Source organism: Artemia sp. Qi Xiang Cuo, chromosome 14, assembly GCF_049724085.1.
Source record: "Artemia sp. Qi Xiang Cuo chromosome 14, ASM4972408v1, whole genome shotgun sequence".
Lineage (NCBI taxonomy): Eukaryota > Metazoa > Arthropoda > Branchiopoda > Anostraca > Artemiidae > Artemia > Artemia sp. Qi Xiang Cuo.
In genome coordinates this window covers 40,830,664-40,851,982 of record NC_142807.1, presented here as the reverse complement: position 1 = coordinate 40,851,982, position 21,319 = coordinate 40,830,664, and the positions used below count along the sequence as shown (strand labels likewise).

The window sequence follows — 21,319 nt, the reverse complement described above, 5'->3', positions numbered from 1 at the left end:
AGTTAAGCAGGGTTGTGTTCTATCCCCCTTTATATGGATTATTTTGATGGACTTTGTCTTAAGGAGCACGGGAAAGGCAATGGGAGACCACGGAATCAAACGGGGAGGAAAAAGTCTCCTTGGCTTAGATTATCCTGATGATTTAAGCATCCTAGAAGAAAGTGTTAGCAAAATGAATGAACTTTTAGAGGTTTTGCGGTTTCAGGGTGTTAGAATAGGTTTGAAAATTAATGTTAAGGAGACTAAGTCACTAAAGCTAGGAATAAATGAAGATGAAAAGGTGACGTTGACTAATGAAAATATTGATCAGGTGGGCAGCTTCACTTACCTTGGTAGTATTATTAGTAAAGATGATGGGATCAGTGAAGATGTTAAAAGTAGAATAGCCGAGACTCAGGGTGTTTTTTCACAGTTAAAAAAAAGCTTGGAAGAATAGGAAGATACGTCTGCAAACCAACAGGCTTGAAATTTGAAACTCAAAGAGGTACGCAGAAAAATTGATGTATGATTGTTTATATTTAAGGAAGGAATAAAAGTAGCAGGTTTCATTAGAATCAAAGACTATGGGGTTTAAAACTTTTAGTTTTTCTTTTTCTTACTTCTGGGTTGTGGCACAGTGGATTGATCCTCTGCTTGGCAATAAGCGGCTCAGTGATAAATCCCTGCTGTGACCACGTTTGGCGACAGGCTTGCTGCGTGTCTCTGTAAAAAGACCCCCCAACCGAAATGTCGATTTGACTCCATTTGAGCCAGAAATGGCTCTGGAGGATCTTTGTCTTTTATCTTCACTTTTGGTAATGAAGCAGCCCATAATTGTGTTTTAATTACTCTTTGTATCTCTAGCTATGTCTGAAATGTGGCGTTAATCAAATTCAATATGTGGATATACTAAAGACATTGATATCAGGAAAAATAAAGTCTGATAACGAATCAATTTGGGTGTTTGAATTCAAAAGATGTTTTGTCTTTTGTTTTAAGATGATTGTTTCAATATGTTGCCGTATATCATGTTTGGCTGTCAAAATGCTATAAGTATCTATTTTTCCCTAAATGCATTATATCTGTCTACCCTTCTTGCTTGCAAAAAGAGTTGTATTTCACATTTTCTGTGAAATATATGCATTGAAACATCGCGCCTTTTGAACAATAGCAGGCAAACTGGTGTAAGCCCACATAGCTTAGACGCTTGCGATAATTTAAGGCACACTGGAAAATGGTCTCTCAGCCTTTAGAATCTGTTGCTTGGCCCGAAAACTATCAATTTTTAAGTTTTTCCTGTTTTTTAACTAGCAAAGAAGCAACCGACAATCTTTTCGGCTTCTTTTTATTTTCATATAAACTTTTGATTTATTGAAGGACACGTTTTTGTTAAAAAAGACACGTGTTGTGGGGCTGTTGTAAACCATCCAAGCTTGCTGTAAACCCTTTTTGCAATTTAAAATGTTCCATCATTATACAGTGAACACTAAACTGTTCTTATGAAGTTTGAGAAATTTTTTTAGTAGGTCTTAACTTATCATTATTGGAGAAAGAGCCAGGAATAGAGACATACAATGAGTTGTGTCAATGGTTGGCAAACGAAATATCGTATTAAATAAAATGCTAGGCACACGTAGCAGATTTCGGGAATTGATTTCAGCATCAGTGGACAAACGATAGCGGTAAGAAAAATTTTTTGAAAGAAAAATTTATTGCGCAAAATTTTCAAAATAAAAAATCATGGACACAAATAGTCAACTGGAGTATATTAATAATTGCTTGATTAATCTCAGCTTAGTTCTCAGTTTAATTCTCAGCTCGGTTGGGGAGTCTCTCAGCACTTATATTTCTCGCAGACTATTTATACGTATCCCAATTTTTTTGTGTTATAATCATGATGAAAATCAACACTGATTTCGTAAATCGACGCCGAAAACTAGAAAGTTTTTCAAGCTCAAATCGACGCCGATTTCTTTTAAAATCGGCGCTGATTTGGAAATCTGTTCCCGAAATCAACTACGTTTGCCCAGCCCTTAAATGATTTTTTTGCTATAGTCTCTCCATGTGAAACCTCTCAATTTGAGAAAGTACAAATTTTCGTAGATGGCTTTTTAAAATTCGTGCCGGGAAACATTGCGGTCTTTATCCATGTCTATCAAAAAAGAAATATTCAGTCCTTTTTTTACATATCCCATTTGTTAGTTCCTGGAAAAGAGGCGATTTTAGGGAAGATTCCGCAATATTCATGCACTTCGGCTTTGTTTTCCCCAAAGATTTTACTTGTAGAGGAAGTAGACTATCCTTAAAGATAATATAACCTGGCACTCTCCCTTGTGAGTTTACATGAGCAGCTGTTGCAAAATTGATTATAATAGCATAATGTAAAAATATGTATTCGTGATTTTTGGTTTCGAGTGGCTCTAAATGAATACCAATCAGCGACGTAATTCCAGCTTGCAGTATCTTATGATCAATTCTATGGTGACTAGCTTTCGAAAATTGTGTAGGATTGATCAGATTTCGGAAAAATTACTTATTTGGAACTAAATGCAGTTTATCGGATTTTTGATGGAAAACGTGATATGTGTTATTATGATGGGCGTAACAGTAGCCGTCAGAATATAAGTGGGTTGGGAAAAAAGTCATCTCTGAGATGGATGATGTCCCACATGAACTTGGAGATGTCCCATCTCCAAGTTGTGAAAACAATCAGAAGAACATTCAGGAAGTTCATTACCATAATATGACAGCAACAAAAATATTTCTGAGAAACATCTCCATGAAATTGGAGATGTCTCATCTCCAAGTTGTGAAAACAATCAGAAGAACATTCAGGAAGTTCATTACCATAATATGACAGCAACAAAAATATTTCTGAGAAATATCACTATTTTTTGTACCTATACTTTTATTATATCTATTTACTTTTATTAATCTGCTACGGTACTTATGTTATATTATTATCTTTAATAGTTTACATATTTATGCATTATAACATTTTTTAGTGGTATCTCAGTAAAAATCTTAATTGGATTCATAGTTATCTTCTCAAACCCGTGCTTCAGCTGCTTTGGGTATTATTGGCACTGATTTGTAGTTTGACAAGAATTATTGACAAACGTCATCATTGGTGGGACGTCTTGGCAGGAGCAGTCTTTGGGATTGTTGTTGCTCTAATCATAGTAAGTATTGTGATGTATTGTGTTTTTGATAATAACTAGAACCCGACAAAAGTCATTAATATTCTAAAAGAATTCATGACTGTATTTTGACCTCATACATGCTTCGCTAGGTACTACTAATTCCGTGAACATTAGTTCAAGGAATTAAAAAAGATTGATCCAAAGGCTGAATCTGCCTATTTATTTTTGTTTGCTAATTAATTCTTATATTCAGCTAATATTAACATTAAGCTCATTTGGGACTTCATCCTGCCCTGCGAGCTGCGGGAAATTTCGTCTGTTTGCGGGTACTTTTTTTAGTTAAGACGATTTGTTTATTTTGTCACCTTAGTCAGCCCTCGAAGCTCAAGCTACGTCAAATTAAAATCTCACCAACTCAAGTTCAATACAAGCTCTAATATTTTTATTTCAGGTTGATGATAATGCTCGTACTAGAATAAAAACCGTCCAGGATTTTTGAGTTTTACAATAAGTCCTGCAGGGGACACTTTTTTTCCAAGTCATTTGTTTAAGGTCATTTTAGAGAAAAAATATGTTATATAACTTTAGCTACGTGGCAAGTTAAGTTTTAGTACTATAATCAGAAGCAGGGAATGTGATTTTCTTTTAGGGCGATATTTCGTGAAAAAAATGGGCGCTTGTAAAAACGATGGTGGGGTCGCCATGGGTATCAAGTTTTAGATAATGACTGATATTTATGTAAATTTTATAAAACTAATAGAAGTTATCCCCTACCTTTGCTCTTTTTGGTGTAATCAGAATTCAATGTATAATAAGCTAAATTCATGTACTGTGGGGGGGGGGGATTTTCGACTTTATTTCTTATCTAAAAATTAATTTTATTTGTGCGTACTTTTGTAGTATTGACTTAAGTTACATTGGATCACATGCAGTCATTCATTCGATTTAGAAAATCATTACGACCACCATAATATGCTTTACATTTCCTGTAGAATGTGGGTAAAAAGTGTGATGAAAAAACTGTGGATTATATTATCCTTTGCTCCTACAAGTGGGACTTCTCTCAATGATGGTATTGTTTAAAGTTTTGTATTCACTTTTCTAATGAGCGGAACTAGGCGGTGCCAATAAGGGACAACTTCCTTTATAAAGTTGCACTCGGGGTTCCATCGGCGAGAAAGTCTCTGAATTTGCTTCAAATTATGAAGAATTTAATTGCATCAAATTATGCAGAATTTAATTGCATCAAAAATAAAATAAAAATCCTATTCATTCGGAAAGCTAATCAGAAGTGATACTTTTTAGGTAATGCAGTCGAAGTCAGAGTTATCAAAACCCATAGCGGTCGAACGGTCCTTACCTATTATTTCAACGATCGTAAATGACTCACCATTGCACGCAATTCAACAGGAGGATAAGCAGGTTTTCCAAAGATTATTGTCTTCCTGTCCTGCTAGCAGTCCTTCAGACAGTTCTTAGCTTTATTTTGAAAATTGTTTATAGATTTGTCGTAAGTTTCTTTTTTGTTTTTTCTCTCTTTCTCTCTCTCTCTCTCTCTCTCTCTCTCTCTCTCTCTCTCTCTCTCTCTCTCTCTCTCTCTCTCTCTCTCTCTCTCTCTCTCTCTCTCTCTCTCTCTCTCTCTCTCTCTCTCTCTCTCTCTCTCTCTCTCTCTCTCTCTCTCTCTCTCTCTCTCTCTCTCTCTCTCTCTCTCTCTCTCTCTCTCTCTCTCTCTCTCTCTCTCTCTCTCTCTCTCTCTCTCTCTCTCTCTCTCTCTCTCTCTCTCTCTCTCTCTCTCTCTCTCTCTCTCTCTCTCTCTCTCTCTCTCTCTCTCTCTCTCTCTCTCTCTCTCTCTCTCTCTCTCTCTCTCTCTCTCTCTCTCTCTCTCTCTCTCTCTCTCTCTCTCTCTCTCTCTCTCTCTCTCTCTCTCTCTCTCTCTCTCTCTCTCTTTCTCTGTCTTTCTTCATTTTTACAGAAGGTTTGCTTTTTCTGTCTATTGCCCAGTTGATCCATATACAGGTTTTACTAAATTTAACTATTCTGTACTTCTCTCCATAAAAAGTTTACTTTTCCTTTCCATGAATTGGGTCTTCTTCATTTTACTTTGTTCAAGTTACCATCTATACTCACTTCGGGTAAGTGTAATGCTACTTTTGATTGATTGATTGATTAAGGAACATTTTTAATTATGGATTAAGATCGATTGACACCTTAATTACACTCTTAAATCCAATCAACTAATTGAATTATAATTATGTGTCTATATTAACTAGCATTCCACCATGGGTTTATTGTATATAATTTTTTTTCTTCTTTTAGGTTGTATAAGTCTTTCACTGCCCTTTGTTCCACAGTTTAAGTCAAAACTTAGAAGATTTGGAACTGGAAAGCGATGCATCACTAATATACATTCCAATGACTTGTGCAGTATCCTTTGCGATTCCCCCCTAGGATAGCATCGCCACATTACATCTTCGCTTGGTTGGCCTGAAACTATTCTGTGCGGAAAACATTTACCCCCAAAAAGCTATTTGAAATTTCAAAACAGATTTTATGCTCTGTCTTACTTTAAAAGATCTCTTTGTCTAACAACTCCTGATTCCGAACAGAATATTTTAATTAATATATTAAGTATTGGTGTGTCCTAATTTGGACATATGATAGTTTCATTCCAATCTAGGAATTTGGTCTTGTTTGTATGTTGTTTAGCTGTATGTGTTATGATGCTCGTTTACCGCCAAATAACATTCCCTTTTTTCCTTTAGCTAGCCCATAATTTTTAAAATTAGATTTTAGTTAATCAAGGCTATTGACCTTACCCATAAATTCTGTAATCTTTTTTTCGGATTAAGGCATTAAGAAGCAACCTTTATTTGGAGGGCTCACGGTGATAATTTTTGCTGTTCGGACACTGTTTCCTTTGATATTTAAGGAAACAAAGGTACCTGACTAAAGAAAAGTAATGGGGAAAAAATCTTTATTCCCCTGTTAGTACTAGGGCGACCAACATTCATTAAAATGACCAAATTTTCCTCTCCTACTCGTTGAACAAATTCAACCATTAGTTTAATATGACAACATCTGACAAATAACTTAGCGTTCACTTTACTAAATTGCCGTAAATCAAACCCTCGTCGTGATTGAGGTCTTGTCATTTTTACCCATTCCACTAAAAAATCAATTTCTGCGCTGTTCGAAGTGGTCATTCTTTCTAAAGATTGCGACCATGTCTGACAACTTTTGATTTGTCCCGTTAGGTTGAATTGTGTCCATTTTTCTTTTTTGAAGCGCCCTTGGGAAACTCATGTCTCAAAAGCAACTTTCTCTAAACACTTCAAAACCTTTTCCTCAAAACACTATTCTAAAGTAGTATTTACCCATTCCACTAAAAAATCAATTTCTGCGCTGTTCGAAGTGGTCATTCTTTCTAAAGAGTGCGACCATTTCTGACAACTTTTGATTTGTTCCGTTAGGTCGAATTGTGTCCATTTTTCTTTTTTGAAGCGACCCTTGGGGAACTCATGTCTCAAAAGCAACTTTCTGTAAACACTTCAAAACCTTTTCCTCAAAACACTATTCTAAAGTAGTATGGAAAATTTTGTTTCTTTTAAAGTAGGCAGCTTGTAGTTTAAATATATCAAATTCAAGCTTCAACAAATGATTTGCTTTGTTCAGAGCATAGGACATTTAAATAACTATAATAATAATATATATTAGTACCGTAAAATAAACTACCTAGGCCTATACGCCTTTACCTAAGTTTCTTGGAATAGTTAAGTTGAATTTTGACTAGAATTTCGTTAAGACCATGTTCAGGATAAAGTCACAAGCTTAAAAAAACTTATATTCAATAAATTTTCTAAATAGCTATCTGGGCAAGTATTTCAATATTTATTTTAATTGTATGATTTCACCATTTATCTGCCGAATCTTTTAATTTAGATATTTGCAAAGGCTACCAAGTTATTTCATCGAATAGCAAAAAAAAAATCTCTTAAATAGAAGCTCTTGAAGCAGTAAACCTACCTTAAATTAAATTAAAATCAAAATTTCCTTCAACGAGAACTGATAAAAGACTTGTAAGCAAAGATATGTACCAAAATATATGTAAAAAAAAATCAACCATCTATTTTTCGCTCTTCAGTACTTATTTGGTGTGATGATAACCTTCATAGCTGAATCAAGCTTGCATGCCAAATTTGGGATTAACCAGTTGAAATAAAGGGGTGTAAACATCAAACAGAAGATCTCCAAAGGAAATACAGATGATTCAAATCCTGAAAAAAATACTGTTGTAGTAGCTTGTGCAGCTTTTTTCCCTGTAGCGTGCTAACTGAAAGTCTTGCTTTGAAAATACTGCTTGATCAATGTGGAACACGGGGAAATGCTAATATAAAACGCCTGATTGATTATAGCAACATTGTTTTATGTTTACGTACTGTGTCACTTTTCGTATGAAAAAATACTACTTTATGAAAAAAAATGATGTCCAAGGATTCCTCAAAACATTGCAGAAGCGCATTAGCCATTTTAAGACCTATGATTCCATGCTCTTAATTCCTCAGGCGATGCAGGTTTGAACGCGTTCTAACCAGTGGTGTCACTTGGACCGGGCAAGGGGTATGCTCCGCCTATGTTTTGAAAAATACTGTTTTGGGGGAGAGAGGGATATTTTCATTTAAAAAGTGCCTTTTTTGGTATTTTTATTGAACAAATTTAAAAAATGACAAATCCCCCTCCCCCTAGATTATAAATGATACAGCCAAAAAAAATATGAATCAATGTCACTGGTCTTTGTTAAAATGCCACATTTGTTTAATTTGAATATTCATTTATTGAAATATAATATTGAAACTTAAAATTTGTAAATCTGTGTCCTATAAACGTAAATCTCTATCTTTTTGTCATATTTTTATAGTCGCTTAATGTGTAATATAATTGAACAGTTATTTACATTGTATTTATTTTGAACATACATAATATCTTTTTCACGTTCACCAAATATGTTTCCCTCTTAACTTCCTCTAGAACATAAATTTTCTGGGATGCCCTTCTCTCTCTTATTGCATAGCATAAATATCCAATGGAAATGTTTTTTTTTTAACAGAAGGAGCAAAACACAAAAGTCCTTTAGGCCAGACACTGATTTCTAAGTATTTTAATGATATTAGATAAAAATATTTCATGAGATAATGGTTTCTAATATTCAATTTTCCGAATATGTAGATTAAGAAAATAATGTTTGTCTTAGTACACAGGGATTGTAATTGTCCTTTGTCGAAGTGCATAGAATCGCACTCCCTTTAATCTTTCAAAAAATTTAGTAAGCTTTTGTGCCAAATTGTGGTGTGCTTGAATTAGGTAGGCAATTCACAAGAATCACCCGGAATTTATCGTGTTAGCTGTTATCTGTTAGCTGAGCATGAATAAGCAACTTTCTTACCGAAGAAAGGGATAATGCCAAGTATCTAGAATTCAGAGGAGGACCAAAAAACTTCTCATCTGTAAATAATTCAAGCTAACTAAAATAAATTAACATAATATTATCTTAATGAGACTCTATTTTGTTATTACTAAGGTTTGGCTAATATCTATTTTGGAGATTAGTTGAATCCAAACACATTTCGAATAAAGGTTTAGCTAGTATTTCAGAACTTGATTAGGCCGAAACCTGGTTTAACAAGACTGAATGCGCTAAGAGTCATCAAATAAATTTGTTTCCGTTTAAAATTCTGGTTACCTGTTACCTTTGAAGCTACAGCAACAAATTATGGCATTGCCTGTTTTTAGTATTAAAAAAAAAAACTCTTAACACTGGACCAATAGTACAAGATAATACCGGGTACTAAACAAGCTGAATCTGGGTATTAGTAAAATATTGTCAGTAGAACCATGTGTGGTCCGGTTTTTTAATTATCTTTCATTCGTGGCTTGTTTTTTCGCCGGTCGCGTTGTTCTTTTGGTGTGGGTAACTTCAAAATATAAGTTTTTGTTTCATCTTTTTTTTTTATTAATGGCTGAAAATAATTCCTCGCTAGGTTTTTGGTTTCTTAATTACATTTATTCGTTCTTTGTTATCTGTAGCAAGTTCCTCTATTTTTATTTATGTGCTTGTATGTCTGTTTTTTTCATGAGTTTGACCTTTCTTCTAAGTTTGACGGGGTATTTATAGATGATCGGGTACTGGGTGGTGGTTTTTAGTGTAATATGTGTATTGAGTCATTCCAGTGTTAATATTTGTTGCAAGAGATGTTTTTATTCTAGTCTTGTTAATGCACAGGTTTGATGTGCCTTATACGGAAATGGAACAAAATTAATTCGTTTTGTTGGAGTTGTCAGGTAGGATAGTTTCAAACTTTTATTGCCGTAAATATTATTTCAACCTGTTTACTTTTTTACCTGTTTATTTTTTTACCCGTTAGTTTATAACAGATATTAAATTGCAGTCTTTTAATATAACTTATGGAATTTATTTTAAAACTCGGCTGATAAACTTCTAATAATATTTCTTCTTTGCCAAGGTTGAAGTATCAAGCTCTTATTCTTTTTTTTACATAATTTATTAAGTATAGTGTTTTTGGTGCCACAAGTTATGCCCCCTATTCTTGATTGTAAGCGCTACCATTGTTGAGGGTAACGATATTGAGCGTTCTTTATCTTATGAAGCAAGGCTGCTCTGGGGGATATGTATCTATTGAATGAGTAAACCACTCTTGCAACTAGTAGTTTTCTAGTTACTAAGACTATTGGTCTGTGATCAATAGTGATTTATTGTTGGGGATATGAGTTTTCAGTGACGTAATTGGTAGAGCAGTCGTATAACTAAAAGAGCCAAGTGATTTTATCGTAGTCTGACAATTCTTGACTGTGTATGTTGATTTTATTTGGATTGATCAGTTTAACTGAATAAAATTCTCAAGTGAATGTTTGTTGTTATTATTATGATGCTGTATCTAATTTGTGCTGCCAGAAGTAGGCAGGAATTTGTCCAGGAGAGGCATAGGAGGTTGGGTCTAAACACCCTAATTCTCAGGAATTGCATATTTATCCCATAGCTGTGATATAATTGCCTGTTTTGACACACCCTTTCTCTTTCCCCCTTCCCGCCTCAAAATCCAATTATATTTTACTTTCACCTGCGTGTCAAGTAGCATTTTTTTTATTTAATGTGTAGTACAGAAACCTTGCAGCACCATCTCAAATTAGCATGCAGGAAAACATAACGGGTGACTTTCGACGACACATAAGGAGAATAAAATTTTTAAGGCTGGTAATGTGGGCAAGTCTACTCAGTAGAATACGAGAACTTTTTAAAATCCAATATGAAACTTTACGCTTGTTTCGAGTAAGATTTCCTCGCTTTAGGCTTGTTTCGAGTAAGATGTTTCTGATAAATTGACTAAATTATACACTAAGAACTATTATCAACAACAAATGTTTGGCTAAGCTAGGAAGCTTTAGTTGTCGGCTTGATTTAGAGTCATAAATTAATCAAGATTATGTTTTATCCCCGTTATATAGATTTTGGATGTATCTCGAGGGTAAAATCGAAGACTTTAGATCACAGGGTAATAAATTGCAAGGTAAATTGTAGTACGAAAGCAGCACCTTTTTCTTTCTTTTTCTTGTTCTTTTTTTCCTTGTTCTCTACCCATGTTGCCCATGTACCCTTGATAAGGGTCTAATCCCTGTATTTCAATGGAAACTATGTTCGTCAGACGGGATTGATGAAAGTGAAATTATATTTTAGAAACCTTACCTGGTGTAAAAAAGAACTGTGCTTGTCCTTGATTCAGGGCCTACAGTGCGGGAACTGTTTTAGATTTTAGATTTTCAACACTTGATTTTATTTCTTCTGGCACTGATTATGCTTGTGAGTGGAAATGTCCGTTCAATTAGATACTAGTTTCAAATTGAAGCCAGACTAAAATCTAAAATTGTTTTAAAGTGTGCGTGCGACGGTCATAGAATGATAAATAAAAATTCAGAAATCTATAAATGAAGCACTTCCAAACGGGTCCAAGTGGTTTCTGACTAAAGCACTTCGTATAGAAGGAGTTGTCGTAGAAACTTCAAAAGGAGCCCTCCTACGCCAATCAATTCTCCAAACGCAACTAATCAAAATTTCCAGATACCCATTTTGTTCAGCATAGTTGAAAGTTCCAGTACATATGTCTGGGGATGTCACCCCCCTCCCATACCCCTTCGGGCAAAGGCTGTAAGTTATGCAGTTCGTTCATTATTTTCATATAGTATATGCTATTGAGAAAGGTGGGCATGTCTGACCTTTACTTTCCAAAAAGACGAAGGGCATTCAGGGGAACCTTTCGGAGAATGTTGAGGAAAGTGTTGAATTAAATCAAAACACTTTATCTGCATAGGGGTTGTCAAAAGGATGTAAATTGGAAATTACTGATTATATTAATTTGAAACATTCGGGAAAGGATGAGGGAGATAATTGATTGACCAAAAAGGTAATTTTTGCACGCTACTACTACCACTAAAACTACTACTTCTATAGCTAGTACTACGAAGGCTGAGGATATTGAAATAAATATCTGAGGAAATGTTAAGGGGAAGGTTTAACTAAATCAAAATATACTATGTTCATATGGATTGTGAAAAAAGCGTATCAGTAATATTTCTGGAACGGCTTGCTGTATCACAATGAAACTTCCGGTGCATCATGAAGGGAATGTTCAATGACAAAAAGGCAACATGTACATGCTTCTACTGTTACTACTAATACAACACTACTACTATGATACTAGTACTATTAAGATAAGTTTATGGAGATGAAAATTTGAGAGAAAGGTCTGAGGAAATGTTGATGGGGATAATGGGGTTAGCAGCTGGTTTTGTATTAAATCAGGAGTTAAGCAGGGTTGTGTTCTATCCCCCTTTATATGGACTTTGTCTTAAGGAGCACAGGAAAGGCAATGGGAGACCACGGAATCAAATGGGGAGGAAAAATTCTCCTTGACTTAGATTATGCTGAGGATTTAAGCATCCTAGAGGAAAGTGTGAGCAAAAAGAATGAACTTTTAGAGGTTTTGCGAGTTCAGGGTGTTAGAATAGGTTTGAAAATTAATGTTAAGGAGACTAAGTCACTAAAGCTAGGAATAAGTGAAGATGAAAAGGTGACGTTTGGTAATGAAAAGATTGATCAGGTGGGCAGCTTCACTTACCTTGGTAGTATTATTAGTAAAGATGATGGGATCAGTGAAGATGTTAAAAGTAGAATAGCCAAGACTCAGGGTGTTTTTTCGCAGTTAAAAGTTTGGGAGAATAGGAAGATAAGTCTGCAAACCAGGATTAGAATATTAGAAGCTACAGTGATGACAGTAGTCAAATATGGCTCTGAAGCATAGGCGCTTCGAAAAGCAGATGAAGATTTGTTATATGTTTTCCAGAGAAATTGCTTAAGGATTGTTCTGGGTACCCGGCTGACTGACCGTATTTCAAACAATAGGCTGTACAAAAAATGTGGTTCAATACCGCTCTCTAGGGCTATCATGAAAGAAAGATTGAGGTGGCTAGGACACGTTGTGCGGATGAAGGATGACAGATTGCCGAAGATTGTTCCACTCGGCCAATCTTCTAGGGCTAAACAGAAAGCAGGTCGTCCTGGTCTGGGGTGGGAGGACGTCATAAAGAAAGATTTAATGGAAATGGGAACGTCCTGGGAGGGTGTAAAAAGGGAGGCTTTGAATAAATTGGGATGGTGGAGGAGCGCGCGTAGCTGTGTTGACCTCAGGCGGCTTGGTGCTGCGGTGAGTTGTTAATAGTAGTAGTAGTATATTGAGAGGAAATCTTAAATAAATCAAAACACATCATGTACATGCAGATTGTCAAAAGGGCGTGTCTCAAGAATGGTATTGAGTATTAAGTTGGAACCTTCAGAGAATGCTTAAAGGGGAAGATCAATTGACCGAACAGTAATATGGGCACCCTACTGCTAATACTACAAACACTGCTACTTTTACTGCAAATAGTTGGAAGGCTGATTAACCATTCACACAGGTCTCAGTCCCAGGCGTAATAATAGTTCAATTGGATCAACTCACCAGCATATAGGACTAGGTTTCAACCAATTACATCAGAGATTAGTGGCAAAAAATTTAACAGGAATGGAGGGTGAGCAAAATGGAATTGCATAAGAGTTGATTTTCTTGAAGAACTTATTATGCATGTGGAGAACAAAAGGTTTCTGCATGATAAGACAGAGAAAAATTAGAAGAAAGCTTCGATGAAGCAAAAGGCATGGGAGATGCTTAGGAGGTCACTTGCCTCATTAATGCAGCAACCTTGACTTTGAAAGGAATGGGCTGCCTCATATTTGTGGTCTTCTTTTCAAGAACTGGACTAAGCCTCTCACAGAGGCTTCTGCTGGATACGTTCTCATATAGTCAGAGTAATATTTAGTATCCCTGAAAGCATTCATTTGATTTATTAGCTGGACTTAGCTTTCAAACAATATTCTTGGATCTCTGAAGATTTTCCTTGTACATATCCTTCTTTTTCTTTTGCCAGCTTCGGTTGCCGTAAGCATACATAGTCTCAATTCAGACAAAACTCCACAAAAAGCCCTAAGCCCTGAACCTCCTCATCCATATTTTTCTACTTTCAATTCTCGTGCCAAATTCATAAGCCATGATTGGTCAGTCTCTACGAACCAGGTTCAAGAAAGAACGCTCCAAGCGAACGGAGAAGCTTGGAACCTAGGCGTGACTACGCCTAAGCCCCGTGTGAATGACCACTAAGAGTTTAAGATGAAAAGGGCGTCAAAAGCGGGTATAAAGGGCTTATCAGTGATATTTTTTGACCGTATCAAGATGAAACATCAGGGGAATCATGTGGGTAATGTCCAACTGAAAGGCAACATATACATGCTGCTACTACTATAAATACTGCTGCTACGACTCATACTACCACTACTATTGCTACTACTTCTCCTACCACTACTATGGTACTGGTACTATTAAGGCTAAGTGTATGAATGTGAAAATTTGAGAGAATATAGAGGGAAAATTTGAAATAAATCAAAAACCGCTATGTGCATGCAGATTGTCAAAAGAACGTACCTCAGAAAATGTTTAAAGCAGAAGATCAATTGACCAAAAGGCAATATTTGCACGCTACTACTAATGCTACTACCACAGCCACTTTTACTACTACTACTAGTCCAACTACTACTTCAATTGCAACTACTTGTGAGGCCAAGAGTATCAAGATGCAAATTTCAGGAAGTGTTAAGGGGGAAGTTGAACTAAATTAAAACTTTGAATATACAGGTTATCAAAAGGGTATATCGGCAATGGCTAATAGTATTAAGTTGAAACTTAGGGTTTGAAGAGGGGGTTGTATACTACTGCTGTTACTAGTACTAGTGCTACTACTGCTACTACTTCTAGCCCTACAATCTAGTACTACTGTGACTAATATTACAACTATGCCTAAGGGTATGCAGGTGAAATGGCCAAGGAATATTGAGGGGGGAGGCTGAACTGAATCACAACACGCCTTCTGTATGAAGGTTGTCAAAAGGGTGTATCAGGAATATCTTAGGAACGCTTTGGTGTGTCAAGTTGAAAATTACGGGGCTTGTTCTAGGGAATATTGATTAAACCGAAAGACAATATGCATTCTAATATTTAGTAGTAGAAGCTACTTAGTAGTAGAAGCAGTCTTAGTATTACTGTACTACTATTAATTCAAATACTAATGCCACTATTGCTACTGTTACTAAAGCTAAGGCAACGACTATTAATTCTAATGCTACTACTATTATCACTACTGGTACTATTACTACTACTACTGCCAGTGGTGTCTTTGAGGGGTAGCCCCCCCCCCACCAATAATTTGGGAAAAAATTTATTAAGTAACTTTAAAACTGTTGTTTGTTTTAAGTTTCAACTTCGCTCTTTACATTGAGCAGGTAACTTTTTGTTTAATAATTAATAGATCCTCGTTTTTAATATGCAAAAAACGCGAAAAACAGAGGTCCATTGCACTTTCTAATATGTTCCACATTAATATCTATACAAATATTGCGGCTTCAAAACCTTATCATCAAGTAAATTGGTGAGCCTATTTAATGGCAAAATTGCGAAAATGTACTGTACTTCCTGTTTCGTCACATTAACTCAGGTCAAATTTTGTCCCCTGATTGTTAAAAGCCTTTTCCTTCCTAAAATCTATCAGTTCAAGATAAGATTTTCTTGTTTAAAAATTTTCAAAAATGGATATGAATGCACCCTCTACATCTACAAATAAGACAGAAATGGAATAGCTGAAAAACAAGAAATCCTTGAAAATAATAATTTTTTTTTATTGAAAAACAAGAAAAAGAAATCATCGAAAAAAAACAACAACAGGGCTAAATAGTATCACTGAAAAGCCCGCCTGTTGTTAAATAGAAGAAGAAGAAAACAAAAAACTTGGCACTTTTTACAATAGAAATTAGTACTGGCGGGGGGGGGGGGTGGTATCAGCTCCAGGAATCATTTAATTGTTGTAATCTTTTACCTCCAATATTTAAGGCAAAACTCCAATATAGCTCCAAATTCACTTATTTTTAATTGAAATGCCTAATAAGCACTGATAACGTTCTATTCCTTGCGTTTTGGATTCACGTACTGACCCATAAATGTAAAACTGCCTCTATATATAATACCATTCTGACTTATCGTTATTTTGATTTTCTGAATATTTCTGTTAACCAGCTCCAAAAAAAAAGAATTGACATAAATGTAGTGAGGAGTATTACTGTTATTAGTCGTATTTTCATGTAACGCTAGCGCTACTTGTGTAACGTTTACTTCTGCATCAGCATGCTGTACAAAATGTCTGTTGCAAGTAGGATAGTGAATCTGAATAAAATATGTAGGTTTTTCTCACAATTTAGAAATTTTATGCTCACATATAAGCAAGCGGTACCAGCCTATGCTCTTTATCTATTGTTATTAGTTTTAACATGCAGCATTAGGAGACCGAGATTCACTTAGTGAAGGGAATTTTAGACATAAAGAAATATTCAGTGTCCCCCCTTCCGGAAATGTATACCCCCATACCCTGATTTATGTAAAAAAAAAAATTGATTATTTTTTCAAGATTTGTGTAATTTTTCTAGATTTTGTTTTTTTTAACAAAGATACAGATTTCTTTGATATAAAGTTCTGATTTTCCGAGTATTCTTAATCATACAATGCTCAACGAGTAAGTTAAGAATTCACACATTTTTTTTCGACTACTTTAAATAAAAAACACTATTTCAAATGTAAGGAAAATTTCGAGGGAGGATTCTTCATGGAGGAGAATTTCCGCAGGGATGTTGTGAAATTTGTCGGGCGACTTTTTTCATTGGACTACACCCTTTTTTGTTTTATTTTATTTTTAAGAAAAAATGAAAAAGACACAAAGCACACTTTTTGGGTGCCATGTGGTACTTTATGATTGTCTTATTAAGTCAAATTTGTAAAGAGCAATTAAATATAAAAATTATTTCATAAACGAGCCCATAATTTGTAATCTGTGATGTCCATGCGTCCGGCTCAGCCTTTCCATTCCAAAAATGTCACCCAAATTGCGCATGTAATGTAGGCTACCATGTGGTACTTTATGACGGCCTTATCGAGTCTAGTGTATAAAAAAAAACATAATATGTAAGAATTAGCTTTTATGAGTTCTCAAATAGCTCTCTATGATGTTTCAGTGCCTCAATAGCGACGAAGACAAACAAGAAGACAAATCACTGCTGCTTGTGCAAAAAAGTGATTTTTTCTTGTTGTTCAATGAGGGGGGTTGTAATTTTCTTCCATAAGATTTCAACAAAGACAATTTAAAGATTGTACTTTTTGATTTTCTAAGACGTTATTTTCAAATGACATGTATTCTAATTCTTTTCCGAATTTTGTTCCAATTCTTTAAGAATGACCCTTGAATCACTAAGGCCGTTTAACTATAATAAAAAACTCTTTGGAAAGTCCTAAAAAAAACTTTAACGTGAAGAGAGAGGTATTGACAAGGGGGTAAACCCCTCATATACTTAATAATATCTGTCCGTTTTAAGTTTTGATGTTGCTCCTTACTTTCAGTTGAAAAAACGTAGTTTTTTTGTTTAATCTCTGATTGTTTTTTAAATAACGCTGGGAAATCCGGCACCCCCTTCATGGAAAATTCTCTTCCTCCATGGAAAGACCCTCCCACGTAAGCCCCGAGCCCCCCCCCCCCCCGCCAGAAACAATCCTGTGTGAAAACGTCTGTATACTTCCCAATAACCAATACTATTTGTAATGGGCAAAGTTCATAACCTTCCCCCCGGGGACTGTGGGGATTTAAGTCGTCCTCAAAGACATAGTTATTAGATTTTCGACTATGCTGGACAAAATGGCTACCTCAAAAATTTTGATCTGGTGACTTCTGAGAAAAAATGAGCGTGAGAGGGGGCCTGGTTGCCCTTCAATTTAGTTTTTCACTTAAAAAGGGCATAGAACTTTTAATTTCCGTTCGAATGAGCCCTCTCGTGACATTCTAGGAAAACTGGGTCAATACGATCACCCCTGGGGAAAAAAAAAACACGTATCCGTGATCTTTATTCTGGCAAAAAATACAAAATTCCAGGTTTTTGGAGATAGGAGCTTGAATCCCTTACAGTAAGTTTATCTAATACGCTGAATCTGGCGGTGTAATTTTCATTAAGATTCTCTGACTTTTAGGGGGTGTTCTGCCTTTTTCGAATATAAGTCAAATTTTCTCAGGCTTTTAACTTTTGATTGGTAAGACTAAACTTATTGAAATTGATATGCCCCGGACTCTTCCCGGAGTGACCAAGATGTAGAAGACTTTTACGCTAAGCTCCAACACACCATAGACCAGGTGCCCAAGAAGGATGTTCTTTTCGTCGTTGGAGACTTTAAGGCTATTGTCAGACAATAGAATGTAGGTTTTGAAGACAGAATGGGAAAGTTCAGAAATGGGAGAAAAAACCTTAGGGGGGGAATTCTCACAAATTTCCGTCATGATAACAAGCTTTTCATTACCAACACAATGTTTCGACATAAATAACGCAGAATGGTTACATGGTGATCCAAAGACGGCCGAACCTCACATATGGTTGACCTCATACTGGTCCATAAGCATTGGAAGTCATCAGTGTAGAATACAGTATCTTTAGCTAATGGTGGTTTTGACGTAGACCATGTTTTAGTCACTCCAGAAATCCATATGTGCCCTTAAAAGACCCAGACATCCAAGAAAAGCAAACGAGGACACTGTGCTAATCTCCTAAAAAAACAAAAAAATAAGCAAATATAAAACCGCTCTCTCAAATAAGCTGACAAGCATCCAACTCATGGGAGTCCTAACCCCTGAGGACATCGACCGTCTGGTTGATGAAAGTGCCTAAATCATCAGAGAAACGGCTCATGAAATCTTAGGGGTACAGTCCGGCTCGGATAAACCATACATCAGACCCAAAATAATTGAGACCTGTGTTGGAAAACGTATTCAAGACAAAAAAACAAGACCAAAAAAGCCAGGGTGAATGTAAGAGATTAAAACGTCTAATAGAGAAAAAAATACGGCGGACTCTGCGCCGGTACGTCGGCGAAAAGTGCCTTGAATGTGAAGATGCTTTCAAAAAAAGAATGACAGCCATTACATGTAAAAAACAGTACAGGAGCTGTCGAAAAAGAAACCCGCGGCAGCAACAACCCTGTTAGATACACATGGACAACTCATCACAGATTCTGAGGAGAGGCGGGAACGCTGGAAGGATCACTTTTGCCAGAAACTGAACTCCACAATAACCCCTGAACCATCTATCCTACTGTCTTTTCAACTACCGGAGTATCCATTAGATAAAAGTTCACCATCATAACGAGAAGATGCAGTTGAAGCTATACAGTCCCAGGAAACCAATAGAGCTCCAGGCCCGGATGGCATAGAGTCAAAGGTAATTAAGTCGGACTCAGAAAAACTGGTAGACACCTATCATAAAGTCACAATAGGCATCTGGGAAACAGGCCACTTCCCCAGATTTTGGGCGAGAGCCATGATTGTCCCCCTTTACAAAAAGGGTGAAAATGGCAACTGTAACAAATACAGACCAATTAGTATGACAAACCAAGCGACTAAGATCCTCATGAAAATACTGCTTGACTAACTAATATTCTTGACAGGCCTCAATTTAGAAGTATATCATACCGGCTTTCGAAGAGATCAATGAACTGTAGATCATATACTTTGAACCCGGCAGCTGATGGAGATATACATAGAAATTGCGAAGGAACTGCTCTTACTTTTTATTGACTTTAAACAGGCCTTCGATTTAATATGGCGCAACGGGCTTTGGCACATACTTCTGCATTATGGAAGCCCCAAAAATATAGTAAAGTTGATTAAAGATATGCATTTGAACTTCTGTAGCCAGGTTCAGACGCCTGAGGGATTGACAGAAGAGTTCTAGATGTCAGCAGGTGTTCTTCAGTGTTGCCTCCTATCCCCTCATCTATTTAATCTGTTTCGAAATGCAGTTTTATCAATTGCTAAAACCACAGACCATTTGAGGAAGACTTGTCGACAAATTAGTTTACACATACGACATCTTGAATACTAGCAGTCATAAATATATCCTCCAAATAGGCACAAATAAGATAGTGTCACCGACCGAGAGTTTTGGGATAATTGTAAATACAGCGAAAACAAAATTCATATGGTTATCCAGAGACTTTATACTTTTAGTCATACAGCTAACCATGAAAGGAGAGTAAATTGAAAATCTAGAATCCTTTGTCTACCTCGACAGTCTTTTAACCTCTAAAAACGATTGCTCAAAATTGATTAGGTGTAGACTGGGCCTTGCAACCAGCATTTTCAAGAGCCTATCATCAATTTGGAAAAGTAAATTACTATCAAAATCATTGATGGTCTGGCTCTTTAACTCCCTCATTATCCCCATTGCTATGCATGCAAGTGAAACATGGTCAGTTAAAGCTGATGCCAAAAGGCAAATCTCTGCATTTGCAACAAGATGTCTCAGTTGCATAGCAGGGATCACCTACATCGACCGACTATCCAATAAACACCTCCACAAGCTCCTCCACTGTTCATAACCTATTATGGACAGAATTAAAAGCCAGCAGTTCTGCTGGCCTGGTCATATCCAACAATTGTGATGAAATCAACTCCCCAAAATCACGTTTGATGGACGTGTACATGGCACACGACCTCTAGGCCGACCTGGCAAGAGATGGTATGACAACTTCTATAGCAAGAACATCCCCCAACTTCTACGTCTTGCACCAGACAGAACCGAACATCCTCGCCTTGTCCAACGACTATTGAGAAGAGAATAAGCCCCAATACAGCCACAAAGGCCGGATGGGAGATAAGTCAGTCAACATATTTGTTACGCTCTCTTCCTATGTAAAAAAAAAGATTATTTTCTACACTAGAAACATTAGGGAATAAATTCATTCTGTTGAGTAGTAGGAAGGCCATTTTGCGCTAATGAATGTTAAATTTGGATTTAGGATACAATTCTGACTATAGATGTAAGTTTGAAATTTACCCCTCTCCCCCCCCTCCCTCCCCGAATGGGCAAATATATACCCTGAATTGGTATATAGTGGTGGGGTAAAGTGAATTCGTGCCAAAAACGATTATTATTTTCGGAAAGAGCCTAAGAAAAGTTATCAACTGGTATGTTCAGTTTATTCATAGGTCAATAACATGAACTGCTCTATATTTACCCTTTTTAATTGTCATTTTCAATTGGCTCGAATATTTTTGAACCTGGATTCATTTCAGAAAGTGTCATTCCCCTAACTCAACTGCTTTCCAAACTGGCAAGAAATGTCTAAACTAAAATTTTAGGCTACCCCATATTTCCATAATATACCCTTTTATGTCATTTTGATAGTCTGGGTCCCATCCAAAGCAAGTTCTTGGATCCGTGGCTAGTAAGATAAGATTTTCGTTTCAGAAAAATTGGCTATCACAAGCAAATATGGGTCATTCACGCTTTAAAATGGTACACAGACCTAAAGTCTGCAGAATTTTATCAGTTTCAGAGTAGACTTTGAAAAGGTTTGTTTCGGTTGTTGTTTCTCCCTCGCCTTACTGCATGGTGGATACTCACATTTTCATTTCCAAGAAGAATGGTTGGGCCAAACAACTTTTAACTTCCCTCTATTAAA

At 36.2% G+C, this 21,319-nt stretch overlaps 1 long non-coding RNA gene across 1 annotated transcript; it reads left to right on the top strand.

Annotated features, from left to right (window-relative positions):
- The first annotated feature begins 2,990 nt into the window (after positions 1 to 2,990).
- Positions 2,991 to 10,006, top strand: LOC148944469 (uncharacterized). The gene is made up of 3 exons (XR_016142839.1): positions 2,991 to 3,161; positions 4,428 to 4,632; positions 5,439 to 10,006. It is a non-coding gene; the product is annotated as an uncharacterized LOC148944469 (long non-coding RNA).
- Positions 10,007 to 21,319: the final 11,313 nt, after the last annotated feature.